The sequence below is a fragment of the Trichosurus vulpecula genome, chromosome 3 (genome assembly GCF_011100635.1).
Source record: "Trichosurus vulpecula isolate mTriVul1 chromosome 3, mTriVul1.pri, whole genome shotgun sequence".
NCBI lineage: Eukaryota > Metazoa > Chordata > Mammalia > Diprotodontia > Phalangeridae > Trichosurus > Trichosurus vulpecula.
In genome coordinates this window covers 403,682,236-403,697,647 of record NC_050575.1, presented here as the reverse complement: position 1 = coordinate 403,697,647, position 15,412 = coordinate 403,682,236, and the positions used below count along the sequence as shown (strand labels likewise).

The 15,412-nt window shown below is 41.8% G+C and overlaps 1 pseudogene; it reads left to right on the top strand.

The window, feature by feature from the left end:
* Positions 1-5,310: 5,310 nt before the first annotated feature.
* Positions 5,311-13,382, top strand: LOC118842733 (annotated as a pseudogene).
* Positions 13,383-15,412: the final 2,030 nt, after the last annotated feature.

Here is a 15,412-nt window from a genome sequence, read left to right as displayed (position 1 = left end):
TTACACATATCATATTGATTAATATGAAAATTATAAATTCCTTTTGATGGGGTGCTTGGTGCTTGTGCTTAGACCCTAATTCTAACATTTCTCCTTAGTCTCTGCTTGGGTGCCTGTGCCTGGACCCCAATTCTAAAGTCACATCTCTCCCTAGCTTCAAAGCATTGGCCCTAGCAGATTTTCTCCAGTTCAAGGGCAGTATGCCTTAGCAAAACATGTATCTCTCCTGATATTGACTCCAGGTGCACCTATAGAATTTATTAGTTTGGACTCCTTGTGTATTGCTAATTGGCTGTGCACTGGGACATAACAATATTTACTACTTACTGACCTTCCTGATATGTATACTAGACAGTCAACTGTATACTCCCTTACATTCATCCTGTCTAACAAGACATTCGATGGAAGCAACCTGGATATCTTCAGCCAGCCCTGACCTTTGGTTGACTTAGTGACATTTCACAGTCAAAACCACACCCCCAGGTAGCCCCCCTTTGGGCTATTTCCCAGTGAACTCTGAGTAAGATACCTGCGCAGTAGATACTTTAAGAACTGACCACCCCTTAACCACTCCCTAATCCCACCCCAAAACACCTAATTGACAGGTTTCACCCCCAACTCGTATTTAAACTTTCCCTGTAGCCCTGTAAGGTTGCAGGTTCCCTAAGAACTCTTGCCCACTATAAAGCGTAATAAATCTTTGCCACCTTGACTTAAAGAATGTTTGAGATTGTTCATTCATTCCAGATGGCCCTGACCCTCTCCAGTACTCAGGTCTTTGAGGGGCACTCCCTTTCAATGACCCCATCTGGGAACTGCAGTCTTTGGGCTCCTGGACCTCATTTCCCTCATCCCTCAACATTTCCTCACTACCAATAGTCACATAAAATGCTGTAAATCACCAATAATTAGAGAAATGCGAGTTAAGTTTTACATATCACTTCACATCTATCAGATTGGCTAACATGACAGATAAGGAAAATGACAAATGGTGGAGAGGAGGTAGAAATATTGGGACACTAATACACTATAGGTAGAGTTGTAAACTGGTTCAACTATTCTGGAGAAAAATTTGGAACTATGCTCAAAGAACTTTAAAACTGTGCATGCCCTTTGACCCAGCAATACCACTATAGGTGTGTATCCAAAAGAGATAAAAGAAAAACTAAAAGTTCCTATAAGTATACAAATATTTATAACAGCTCTTTTTGCAGTAGCAAAGAATTGGAAATTGAGGGGATGCCCATCAACTGGGTGTGAACATGTTGTGGTATATGATTGTGATGAAATACTATTGTGCTATAAGAAATGACAAGGGAGATGATTTTAGAAAAACCTGGAAAGACTTATATGAACTGATTCAAAGTAAACTGAGCGGAACTAGAAGAACATAAGTCACAGTAACAGCAACATAACAGTGACCAACTGTGAATGACTTAGTTACTCTGATCCATAAAATGATACAGAACAATTCCAGATGACTCATGAAAAATGCCATCCAAAGCCAGAGAGAGACTGAAAGAACTATAAGTGCAGATTAAAACATACTGTTTTTCACTTAATATTTCTTGACATTTTTTTACTTGGCATAGAGAAATATGTTTTTCATGACTTCACATATATAATTGGGATCTTAATGCTTGCCTTTTCAGTGGGATTGGAGGGAGGGAAGAAGGATTGGAGGGAGGGAAGAGCATTTGGGATAAAAAAAATGAATGTTAAAAATTAATTAAATTTTTTTTTGAAAAGCATCCTGAGGGGTGACCTACAAGAAGTATAGTTGATCCTATAATTCTTACTACCTAAACTGGTGCATTAATTACTTGATACAAGAAATAATTTTGATATTGTCTCATTTTGTGACATCGGTCGTTATGTGAGTCTTCTTCTAATGACACTAGGCTGACTTAGAACCTTTGACTTTGATCATATGAGATTGGATTGAGCTGATTTTCCTACTGTTCTCTGTCAGTTGAGTGCTGAATTTTGTCACACATATTCATGCTTCATTATTCTTTTTGTGTGTGTGTTTTCAAGAATGAATATTGCTCCAGGGAAATGCACAAAAGTCATGGCTCTTAAAGAGCACACTCCAATGACTATTAGAGATACTGCAGTTGCTGTTGGTGTGAGGAAGACAAACACTTCAAGGCTTATTCAGGCTTATAATGAAATAGAATCAGTTTAACTGAAGCTCAAAGGAAAAAGCTATCAAAAATGAAAAACAATGCCGAGAACCCAGAAAGTTGGCTACAAAACAGACAAATTAATCCTTGGAAAGGAAGCAGAGGCTTAAGAGATTTACAGATTGATAGAGAGATTCCTCTTAAGTGCAGGGCAGATTTGAGAACAGTGAGACCAGTCAAAGCAAAACAAAACAAAAAACACCCTGCTAACTGTTGCCATGAAGAGAAACTACTCTTCACCGGCAAGACACTACGAAGACTAAACTACCGGATTGGAAAAAGGTTATTTTTACTGATGAAACTCACATTTTTATTCAAGGCTATACCAAAAGCATTGTCAGAAGGACTCCAAGTGATCTGGTTAGGAGTGGGACATCTTCACCAGACTGTAAAACATTCACCTAAAAAGTGTTTGGGGGAATTTTTTTAAAAATCACTATTATTTTGGAAGTTTTTTTTTCCCATTGAGGGAAATATGACCCTGAAATACTGAGAAGAAGAATTGTTCTGGAAATACAGAAATTCATAAATGGGGGTGGAATGCTCCATCTCCATACTCTATAAGTGATTGCACATCATACCAATTACCAGGAAAGGTTAAGAAATTCTTAGTATATTCATTACACATATCATATTAATTAATATGAAAGGGGGTAAGATTCGTTAGCCTCACTCTTCTAGGATGAAGATGGTTATATCACTTCCTCATGAGATTCTTATGGGTACCTCTGAGGGCTTGCAGTGTCTCTTCTTCAATGCTATTACTCAATAGTGACTAGGTCCCCACGTCCATTTAACCAATTAATATCAATTAGCTTCAACAAGGGGATATTTACTTCAAAGAAAGAGCAAACAGAGAAATCCAAACATTTCCCCCCAAAACCTCAGGGAACACTCGCCTTTAGTGCCTCAGCCTCTGGAAAGAATGGGTTCATACTTATTGAAATATCTGCATAGCACTGGTCCCACCAAATTCATGTCCAAATGTAGGCTTCTCTTCTGGATGATGCCTGGGCTAGGTCCCAAAGGTCACTTCTTAGAGCCACAAAATCAGACTGGTTGGCTGCAAACCACAGCACAGCCTCCATTCTTGGACTTCTTTGTGGCTCACTCATCTGATGTTTTGAAATTTTGGATCAGCTGGGTGGTGCAGTGGCTAGAGCTCCAGGTCTGAAATCAGAAAGACTTGAGTTCAAATCTGGCCTCAGACACTTACTAGCTATGTGACAAGTCATTGAACTTCTGTCTCTCTCAGTTTCCTTATCTGTAAAATGGGAATTAAAAAAATAGTAATGCCTACCTTGAAGAACTGGTGTGAAGTTCAAATGAGATCATAACTGTAAAGCACTTAGCACAGTGCCTGGCACATGGCAGATGCAATATGAATGTTAGCTATTATTGTCATTATTATTATTATTATCATTATTATTATTATTGAAATTGACATGGTTTAGCCTATAATCTCCTTCACTTAAAGGAATAAAGTCCAAGGGAAAGAACTGAGGTCCATGTTCATGGGTCACATATTGACTTGAATGGGGAAGGCCTGCCTCTCTTCTCTCACCAAGAAGACAGCACCTGGTTAACCAAGATCCTTTTGAATGACCCTCAGGTCCAGCTGCATTGCTCTAGCCCATCAAAGAGGCTCCTTCTTCTCTTCATCTTGTTAGCAGACCTGTTCTAGTTACAGAATGTCTACACATGCTCCAAAGATTATGTGAGAATGACTTCAGTCTAGAACTCTGCACAGTCTCCTAAGAGCTGGGCTCACTGGCCAGTCCCCATATCCAAAGATGGAAAGAATCATGTTTCAGTGGCCTTGAACCTCACCTGGTTATAATCCATTAAAACCTAGCAACTATAATAAAAGCAAGACTTGAGAAAATGGATTATTCAAGGAATATACACTTAATATCCAATATGATAAAAATGTGGTTTCACGGGGAAGAATCAAATAGGATAAAATCTTGTGAACTCATTGCCAAATTATATAAAACAAGTGATCACAAGCAAAGGAAAACACAATGCACATGAAATATTTTTAAAAGATATAATACGTTGTAAGATTTATTGTAAAAGTCAGTAAATAAAATTACTTTCTCCAGTCATTGTGTCCCCCTCATAGACACTGTCCCCACATGGGTGTCCTCCTTTCTACCTCCATTCCTCAGCTTTCCAGATCCTCTTTATGTGTTGACTTTCTCCATTAGAATGTAAACTCATTGAGAGCAGGGATTGCCTTTTTTTAAAGACAGGTATAAAAAGATAGAGAAATAAAGCATTTATTAAGAGCTTACTATGTGCCAGGCATTGTGGTATGCTAGACAAGTTATGATTTATTAGGGGAAAACAAAAAATAAAGGGGAGTTGAAGGGGAGGGGCATTGAGAAGGAAGAAGGGTAGCATGGTAGCCCATGGGAAATGGAGGGTGGGGCTGGAAATTCAGAGAGCAGCTTGACTGAGAGGGGTCCTCCTGCTATGGGGGTTTGCAAGGCAGGCCTTAGGGTGGAGCAAATCTCAGAGGAGTAGAGCAGCCAGTGTGGAAGGGAAGCAGACCAGAGATTCCTTCTATTTGTATCCCAGAGCTTAGCACAGTGCCTGGCCTGCCTCTCTCTCTCTGTCTCTCTCTGTCTCTCTGTCTGTCTGTCTCTCTCTCTCTCTCTCTCTCTCTCTCTCTCTCTCTCTCTCTCTCTCTCTCTCTCTCTCTCTTTCTCTCTCTCTCTCTCTCTCTCTCTCCCAAGTATTTCTTGTGCCAGGGTAGATCACAAACACCCTGAGAGAAGGAACCCCGGGCTTATTCCTGCCTTCTTTCCCAGAATGGTTGAGGAGTAATTTTTAAAGCTCCCATTGGAAGATGAATTTCTGATCCTATCCCCAACTTGGCCCAACTTAGCCCAGAGCCACCCCTTGATCTGGAGTTCAGATCGGGAAGCCCCGGGAGCAGGGAGGAAGTGGTTGACTGGTATCTGCTGCTGTCATCAGGTGATTATGGCTCTGGTGCTGAGCCCACCGGCACGGTGGGATGGGCAGCCTGGTGAAAGTCCTTTATAACTGATTCTGTGTCATTGTAAGCCTCGATGTGTTTGCCTTCCCTACACGACGAACTACACCAGAGGCGACAAGCATGGTGTGGCTATCGACAGCGTTGGCTTTGGTGGCAGGGGTGGCGCTGCTAGTGAACAGGGTCTGGAGGCTCGTCCTGGGCGGCGGAGGCCCAAACCTCTTCCGCCGAGGACGTGGAGAGGCCTCGGCGGGAGCTGGTGTCGGACGGACGGAGAGTCTTGGAGGAGGGGCCTTAAGCAAGGTGGGCATGGTGAAAGGGATATGGGGCCGGGGAGATGCAAATAGGAGAGGGGCCGGAGTTCTGCTTCTGGAGTCCAGGGAGTCGTGGGTTCGAATCCTCCCTCTCAGCCTCTTACCTGTGCAATGCTGTAGAACTGTTTTACGGGAGAACAAAGTATAATCTAACCCTTTGTCCTTGATCCTTTGAATGGACCTCTGACTCACGTGCCTGATTTCTGAAGTTGCAATAACTAATATAATAACCGGCCAAGAATGGGTACCACAATGCTGACAAAATTCGTACCTGATTTCCTTTCCCACCAGGTATGCCCAGGTTTTATCAGCAGTTTTTATTTAGGTATAGTCATCCCACACCAGCACATATCCGTTGTGCTTATTCTATTCAACACACATTCCTTCCTTGCCTATTATGTGCAAGTCATTGGACTACACCTACTTTCCTTCTCCTTTGCTAATCCCCGGTCCATCAAGTGATGATATTATTGCTTGGGCTCCAAGTCCTAAAGTCACCTTTTCCTTTCCTAGCTCAATCTGGTTTATTCATTCAGGTCTTGCTCAGCAGATAGGAAAAATTTTCTGTTGAAATGGGCTATATTTCTCACTGCTTTTGAGTTAGAGAAGCAATGTCAATACAAGTATAGTGGCTTTTCATATTGTATGAAGTCAGAGACTCTCATTTTGCTCCAATACCCTACCTCCTGATCACTTGGTACTGTCTGAGATAGACTCCTTCTTTTCTGGTCTTGTGTGCAGCTTTCTCCATCACCTGAGCGCCAGACCAGCTGGAAGCAGGGGTGATTGGCAGTGGTATTGGGGGCCTGGTAGTAGCAGCTGTCCTGGCCAAAGCTGGGAAATGAGTCCTGGTGCTGGAGCAACATACCAAAGCAGGTGGCCATAGTCATATTTTTAATCAGAATGGCCTGGAGTTTGACACAGGTAAAGTGTAGGAAGAGAGGGACATAGGGAATAAAATTATAATAGTAGAGGCAATCAACACATCCTTTCTAGAGTTAGGCAAATCAAAAAATAAACAAGAAATAAAGACCTAAAAGGGTTTTAGAAAATGATAGATCTTTGGAGATTATTGAATAGGAATAGAAAGGAGCATACCAATTTCTCACCTGCGGATGGGACTTCTACAAATATTAACAATGTATCAGGTCTTAAAAACTTCACAAACAGGTGTAGAAAAGCAGACATATTAAACACATCCTTACTGACTGAAATTCAATAAAATTAATTCAATAAAGGGCCACTGAAGAAATGAAAATAATTAAAGGCCAATTAACTTAATCCTTAAGAACTGGCGAGTTAAAAAGGCCTCATTTCTAAAATATACAGGGAGCTGAGCCAAATATATAGGAATACAAGCCATTCCCCAATTGAGAAATGGTCAAAGGATATGAACAGGCAGTTTTCAGAGGAAGAAATTAAAGCTATCTATAGGCATATGAAAAAATGCTCTGGATCACTACTGATTAGAGAAATGCAAATCAAAACAACTCTTAGATACCACATCTCTCCTGTCAGATTGGCTAAAATAACAAAACAGGAAAATGATAAATGCTGGAAAGGATGTGGGGAAATTGGAACATTGTTGCATTGCTGGTGGAGTTGTGAGCTGATCCAGCCATTTTGGAGAGCAGTTTGGAACTATGCCCAAAGGGCTATAGAAATGTTCATACCCTTTGACCCAGCAATACCACTTCTAGGGTTGTATCCCAAAGAAATCACACAAGTGGGAAAAGGACCTATATGTACAAAAATATTTATAGCATCTCTTTTTGTGGTAGCCAAGAACTGGAAATCAAAGGGATGCCCATCAATTGGGGAATGGCTGAACAAGCTGTGGTATATGAAGGTGATGGAATACTATTGTGCCATAAGAAACGGGGATGATGCAGACTTCGTAACAACCTGGAAAAACCTACACGACATAATGCTGAGTGAGCGGAGCAGAGCCAGGAGAACGTTGTGCACAGCCACAGATATATGGATTCCGTGAGGACCAACCCTGACATACTGCGCTCTTCTCAGCAACCTAAGGGGCAAGGACAACTCCAGGGGACTCACGATGGAGAATGCTATCTTCATCCAGAGAAAGAACTGTGAAGTTTGAATACAGATCGAGGCGCACTACATGCTCGCCTTTTTTTTTGCTTCTCTTTTGTTTTTGTTTTTGGGTTGTTTTTTTTGTTTGTTTTTTTTTGGTTCTGTTTCTTCTTTCTCATGATTCATTCCATTGGTCAAAATTCTTCTCCACAACTTGACTAGTGCATAAATTAATTCAATGCAAAGTTATACATGACAGTTATATGAGATTCCATGCCATCTTGGGGAGGGAGGGGGGAGGAAGGGGAGAAAATCTGGAACTCAAAACTATGTAGAACCGTGTGTGGCAAACTAAAAACAAATAAATAAATAAATAAATAATTAAAAAAATATCATAGAAACAACAGATAATTTCATTAAGAGAAAACCAGAATTTTTTGTATGCAGTCAAAGCAGTCCTTAAAAATAAAAAAGTTTATATTTCTAAATTTTTTAACAAAATAAAGAAAAAAACCAATGAATTTGTACCAAAAACCCCTAGAAAATAAATAAATTGAATCCCCAACCCCAAATTAGCTAGGTGTAGTGGTACACCACTTAAATTCTGCCTCTGGGGAGGCTGAGGATGGTGGATTTCTTGAGTTCAGGAGTCTTGAGATGGTGATTGGGTATCCACATTAAATCCAGAACCAATATGGTGAGTACACAGGAATGGGGGAGGGGATAAGGATTGGGGTGGGGTAAACTGTCCCATGTTAAAAAGAGAGCAGGCCGGAGCTCTCATGCTGATACCACTGGAGAAGATGGGAAAGCCCAATCTAAGAAAGAAAGAAAGAAAGACAGTGTTGTGCCAAAAAAAGCAAGCAAGACCCGGATATAAATTTTGATGTGGATTTATTCAAGTGTGCGACTGTTTGGAGTAAAGACTCAAATCGAACAGCCCTGAGCAGGGGTAGGTCAGGTTATTTAAAGGGAAAGAACATATGCTTCCCCAAGGCCTCAGGCACAAAGGTCCGGCCATCTCCCAAAACCCACCACCTACACTCCTTCTTCCCCACTTTTTTGGCCACGAAGGAATCATCTGAGGGTGAATAGGAGGGAAGAGGGGTGGCAGAGGGGAGGGGGTCTGAAACAAAAAGAAGGAGGGCAGCATCCGAGAGGGATGCCGCCTGGGCGGTGGCTGCTGGTTGCCAACTGCCTCAGGGGAGTTTCACATGACTATACAAGAGTACCAATTTACCCAATTATTTGACTAAAAAATTTTTCCATTTCCCCCCATAAAACCTTCTAGGTCTTTGGGTATCACAACTTGACAATAATAGCATTTTCTGACAAATATCTTTCCTTTTTAAAGCTTTTACCAGGACCTCACAATCAAATTTTAATTTTTAAAAGAATGTCCTAAAAGCCAATTATTAAAAATTAGTCCTACTGACTTTAAAAGCCAGGTTCAGAGGTCAACTAGTTTTGGACCCCACTGTTCTCTCTCTTTCAGTAAAACTTCCACTTCCAGGCTTTCCCAACTTATTGTACAAATAGGGATCCCAGTACTGCTGCTACAAAACCTAGAAGTTTATAATTTCTTAAATTAAACTTTAAAAGACATGGTCATATAACTTAACAGTTTCCTAATCCCTTTGTTATTTTAACAGTACAATTGTCAATCTAACAACACTTAGAGAAATTGCCTCTCTAACAACATTGCATTTCTAAAAATTTTGTTACATTGGTTGGTGAACAACTATTAAGTTCATCTGGGACAGAAACCAGAAACTAGAAACCAGAAATGGTTGGGGACCTGATGTCTCAGACACACCCATGGGATCGATGTATTCCCACTGAACACTTAAGCTGTATGCGGCCCCAAATCGCCACCAGAACCAGAAGGGAATTCCCACCAGAAACCTGACTTACCTCTGGGCTCTGGAACGTCTCAGAGGCCGGCTCCCCTGGAGGTCGGGACGAGGAGATACCCACTACCTGAAGACGAGACCCCGCCTGGCCCGGGTTGTGGGGGGTGCTACAGGCCACCCCCAAATCTCGCTGGGGCCTCCAGAAATGTTGTGCCGAAAAAAGCGAACGAGACCCAGATATAAATTTTGATGTGGATTTATTCAAGTGCACAACTCTTCAGAGTAAAGACTCAAATTGAACAGCCCCAAGCAGGGGTAGGGTCAGGGTATTTAAAGGGAAAAAACACAAACTGATTTCCGTGGAGATGGGAGCACAAACTGTGGAGAAAGCTGGGGCAGGATTACTCCCGTGGAGATGGGAACACAAACTGTGGGGCGAGCTGGGGCAAGATGGAGGGTAAATTGGGGGACAGGGCACAACAAAAGAAAGGGATGGGGGAAGGAAGGAAGAAATTCTGGAAATTAAAAGAAATAGATAAAATCCAAAGCAAAAAAAATGAATTGAATTAATAGATAAAATTAGGAGCTGGATTTTTAAAAAAAGCACTATTTTAGGCTAATTTGATTTTTTTAAAAAGAACAAAACCTAATTATCCATACGAAAAATTAAAAAGGAGAATTCACAACAAATGGTCACTGGACCTAGAGGCAGGAAGGCTTGAATTCAAATCCAGCCTCAGACACTTCCACTAAAGGAAAAATAAAAACAGAGTAGAGATGGCATTATAAGCAATTTCTCTCAAACATTCAAAGACCAATGAATTCCATTATTTCACAAAATGCTTGCAAAAATAGATAAAGGAGAATCCCACCAGATTTTTTCTATGACACAAATATAGTCTTGATGCCTAAAGCAGAGAGAGTCAAAACTGAAAGAAAACATCAATATCTCTAATGAACACTGACATAAACATTTTAAATGAAATATTAACCAAGAGGCTATAGCAGTATATCACAAAAATTATATTCTGTGGCCAAGTCGGCTTTATACCAGAATTGCTGGATTGGATCAATAGTAGGAAAGCTACAAACATAATATATTGTAGTAATAAAAAGAACAATAAGAATTGTGATTCTATCAATAGATATAGAAAATGATTTTTGATAAATTATGACACATCATTCTGTTACAATATTAAAACATAGGAACAAATGGACCTTTCCTTAATATGGCAAGAACATCAATCTAGGGCAGTTAGGTGGTGCAGTGGATAGAGCCCTGGGCTTGGAGTCAGGAAAACCTGAGTTCAAATTTGGCCTCAGACACTACTAGCTCTGTGACCCTGGGCAAGTCCTGTAACTCTGTTTGCCTCAGTTTCCTTATCTGTAAAATGAGTTGGAGAAGGAAGTGGCAAACCACTCCAGTATCTCTGCCAAGAAAATCCCAAATGGGGTCACCAGGAGTCAGATATTGTTGAACAATAATATCTATTTAAAACCAAGAGACAACATTATACATAAAGGGGATAAACTAGAGACCTTTCCAATAAGATCGTCCAAATGATGCCTAAGTTGTGAGCCTGGGAGACTGAGAAGATATTGGCACCATTGACTGTAATAGAGAAGGTAGGAAGATGGGAGGTTTGAGAAGAAAGATGGCGATTTTGGTTATGGACATGTTGAGTTTAAGATGTCTAAGGGAAATCCAGTGCAAAATGTCCAATATACAATTGGAGACATAAGACTGGAGGTCAGGAGAGAGGTTGGGCTGGACAAAGAGATAAGAGAACCGTTTGCATAGAGATGATCCACGGGAGTTAATGAGATCACCAAATGAAATAGTATAGAGGGAGAAGAGAGGAGAAGGCTCAGGACAAAGCCTTGAGGGACACCCATGGCTGATGGGTATTACATGTATGAAGCTCCAGCAAAGGAGATGGAAAAGAAGGGCTCAGGGAGGAAGGAGAAGTAGGAGAGAGCCATGTCATAAAAACCTCAAGAGAAGAGAAGATCAAGGAGAAGATAGTGCCCAATAGTGGCAAAAGCTGCAGAGAGGTCAGAAAGAGGAAGCTTGAGAAAAAGCCATTCTCTCTTATAATGAAGAGGTCACCGATCATGGGGAAGACCAGTTTCAGTTAAATGCTGAGGACTAAAGGTTTAAGGAGATCTAGTATGGGGTGGGGGGCATTGTAGTGGTAGTAGATGACTTCAGACATGAATTAAGGGAAATCTAAGTAAAGAGACAGAGATCTCAGCTGACACTGGACAACCCCATTTGATTTGCACAGGTCACACAGCTATTAAGTGTCTGAGACCAGATTAGAAATCAGGTCTTCCTAACATGAGGCCCAGGACCCTATCTACTGCACTTCCTAGCTGCCTCATCTTTAGGAGACTGTTTCTTTTTTCTGGCTCTTGGAGGAGGTAATCCCATTTCTTGCCGCTGTTTGACAGGAATCCACTATGTAGTACAGGTGAATGAGGGCAGCCTTATCCTCATTGCCCTGGACCAGATCATGAAGGGCCACCTGGACTGGGCTCTCTTGGACTCCCCCTTTGACATCATGGTGCTGGAGGGACCCAATGGCAGAAGGGAGTTCCCCACATATGCTGGGGAAAAAAGCCTATATTCGGGACCTCGAGGAAAAGTTTCCTTGTGAAGAAGCAGCCATTGACAAGTACATGAACATGGTGAAGGTAAGACTGGGCTGAGCTGGGAGGCTCCTCTCTGTCTGCAGAGACCCAAGAAGGGCCAGCACTGACCTACGGGGGGGAGGGTGGAGATGGAGGAGGGACAAGAATTCTGGCCCCAGGTGCTTCTCATCGGGACATTGGAGGTTTGCCTGGCACTCCCATGCCATGGCCTCAGGGATTTCCACCTTTACAAGCACTGAGGACCCCCTTGAAGATACACTGGTGGGCAGGAAAGTCTTAGCACCCAACAAGTCACTCAGAACTGTCTGCCTCAGTGTCCTCTTCCGTAAAATGAAGATAATACTAGCACCTACCTCCCAGGGTTGTCCTGAGGATCAAATGAGATAATACTTGTGCCTGGCACATAGTAGGTGCCATCTAAAAGCTATTATTATTATAAACCAATCCTTAGTAGGCTCTAGTTTATTAGATTAGCTCCTGTCACCTCACAGGGTCCTGAAGAAAGGGGATTTGATGGAGGGAAGGAGGCCTCAGGCCAGGTTGGGGGCATTGAACACTCCTGTGGAAAATGAGCCATCTGTGATCTGTGGGCAGTCAGGGGCGAGGGGGCACAGCCTGAGGGCACTGGACAGAGGAGGAGGGGGCATTGAACACTGCTGTGGAGAATCAACCATCTGTGATCTGTGGGCAGTCAGGGTGGGAGGGGTCACAGCCTGAGGGCACTGAACGGAGTGGGAGGGGGCCACGAACAGGAAGAAGAGCCCAAAGCAGTGGTGGAAAAACCCTAAAACAAACATCCTACACTCCCCAGTTTTACCTTCAGTAGGGCAGGGCAGGGCTCAGGTCACTGTGTTCCCCTGGGAACAGTACTGGTTCTTATTAAGTTAAGGATTAATGAGTCAAATGTTCAAAATGCAGATTTTTCTAAGAATTACTTGGGAAATTCTGGGAGGGATGCCCCTTTAAATTCAGGCTATGCTTCTTCCTGACTGCCTAGTATTGAGATCTGGCCCATGTCACTGAGGCCTCAGCTCTCCAGCTGGCAGGGGCAGGGATGCACTAACTTCTTTCTCCCTGGGTTCCTTTCTTTCCCCGGGAGGTAGCAAAAGGAATTCTTCATATGGCCATGCTGAAGCTTATCCCTATGCCCGTGGTGAGGCTGTTAAACAAGTTTGGGATGCTGGCCTTTTTCTCCCCTTTCTTGAGAGCAGCCACCCAGAGCTTAGCGGACGTGCTCAGCCAGCTGCCTGCGTCCCTGGAGCTCAAAGCCATGCTCGGCTATATCTTTCCCACCTATGGTATGGACCTTCAGCTCTGGGAATGCTGGGGGTAAAGGGAGCAGCCGGGTGGGAAGAGGGAGGCCTGTGTGAACAGGCTGCTGGTCTCTTGGCTCTCAGGTTGTTCCTTCCTTGCTTTGCTGGACGTAGGTGGAGAATGGTTTATACCTGTGACCCTTAAGAGTCTGTGATCAAGAAGGCTGGTCATCTGTCACTTTTCCCCATAAAAGTTCCCTTTACTCTGTTCCCTGAAGCTCTTGCTGTCCTGTGAGATGTGGCTGTCAACTTTAAATAAGCCATCTTTGCAGTCTTGAAGGAGAACTCTCTCATTACCCCAGGTTTGGTTGGTGACAAGGTTCCCTGATAGATTAGGGATTGGGGGAGATTCTGTTCCTGAAGGTAAACTGAGTAAACTTGTTTTAGAAGGGATTGTCATCCTAGCCTATAGAGTGTGAGTGCCAAGCCTTAGAATACTCACCTTGCTTCTCTCCCACAAGTGTGCACCCAAAGAATGCCAGTTTCTCTCTGCATACCATACTAATCAACCACTTCCTGGAAGGAGCATATCCTTTTTTTTCTGAATTCATTCATGGCCAGGCAAATATTCCTAACACTGGGCCAGAGGCAATAGCTCAAAAGAAGAGCTGTTCAGTGCTAAATAAATAAATAACACGTATTTAAGGGTGTATATGTATGTATATTATACATATATGTATATATATACGTATATACATACATACATACCAAAGGTAATAGGAATCTGGAAATGTAATTGAGGCCATCTTGTTTCTAAATTGTATTTTTAGAGTTCTCTTGGGCTGTAAAATTTGAGAGACCCTTGTGAGGTCTGAATTTTGTTATATATAAATTGATCTTTTTAAAAAAAGGGTGTGATAAAAATGTGATAGTTTGAAACTGTTATGTTTGGTTATAAACAAGTAATATTACAGCAGATTTCCCTTTCGAAATCTGGGCTATTTATAAAAGTGTGTACAGTGGGGGCAGCTAGGTAGCGTAGTGAGTAGAGCACTGGCCTTGGAGTCAGGAGGACCTGAGTTCAAATCTGGCCTCAGACACTTGACACATGTACTAGCTGTGTGACCTTGGGCAAGTCACTTAACTCCAAGTGCCCTGCCAAAAACAAACCAAAAAAATAAAAATAAAAAAATATCTTTTAAAAATGCATACAGTGGTTCAGGGTGTTAATCTCCACATATTGGTAATGAGATGAATGACTTCCTGTGTAAGGAGACTTAAAAACGCATTCACCTAACTTGCTGGGTAGTTTCAAGTTTTAAATACATAAAAATGTTTAAGGTATTATTACATTTGTATGATTTAAATGTTGTTAAGAATTGTATTATGAGATAAAAATGTTGAATGGGTTAAAAAGCTGTTATTGAATTATTGTTGAAATTATAAACTTTTAATTAAAATTGTTTTGCTATCACTTAACAGCATTTGTGAGATTGTTAACTAAGACTTTGTGAGATCTCCTCTTGTAATTTTTGCCAATCACGTACAGAATTGTTTTGTCACAATTTGGCACTTTGTGATATCTAGGAATTTAGTTATTATAATACTTTGGGAGTTTATGAAAAACAATTCCCATTATAATCTACATGTTGTTAGATTAAGAATTGTACTTAATCAAGAATCAAGGCTGTTAACTAAAACAAGAATTCTTGGCATAAATTCTTATCAATCCTGTGTAAAATCTTGAATTTTATGAGTCTCTGGTTGGGACCATATGGTAGGCAGATATGCACAAGCTGAATGTGCCTTACAGAGATACCCAGACGGTTCTGGGCAAATGTTAACGCCCCCTTTTGTTGAGTGGGGTGGAAACTGATGTCTCTTTGATCAGGATCCAGTGACCTAGGTCTACCCCAGAACCCATTTTAATACAGCTCCCCTCCCTGAATGTAGGCCTGTCAATTGGCATTCCTTGGGAACACCTACTCTTTGAAGGGAATATGTTTTACCTTTTTCAACCTGGTAGAAGGGAAGGAGGGGGGAAGGGCAGCAGTTACTGGGATTTAAATTATACTGAGAGAGAATAGCAGGGGTCAGAAACCAGACGACC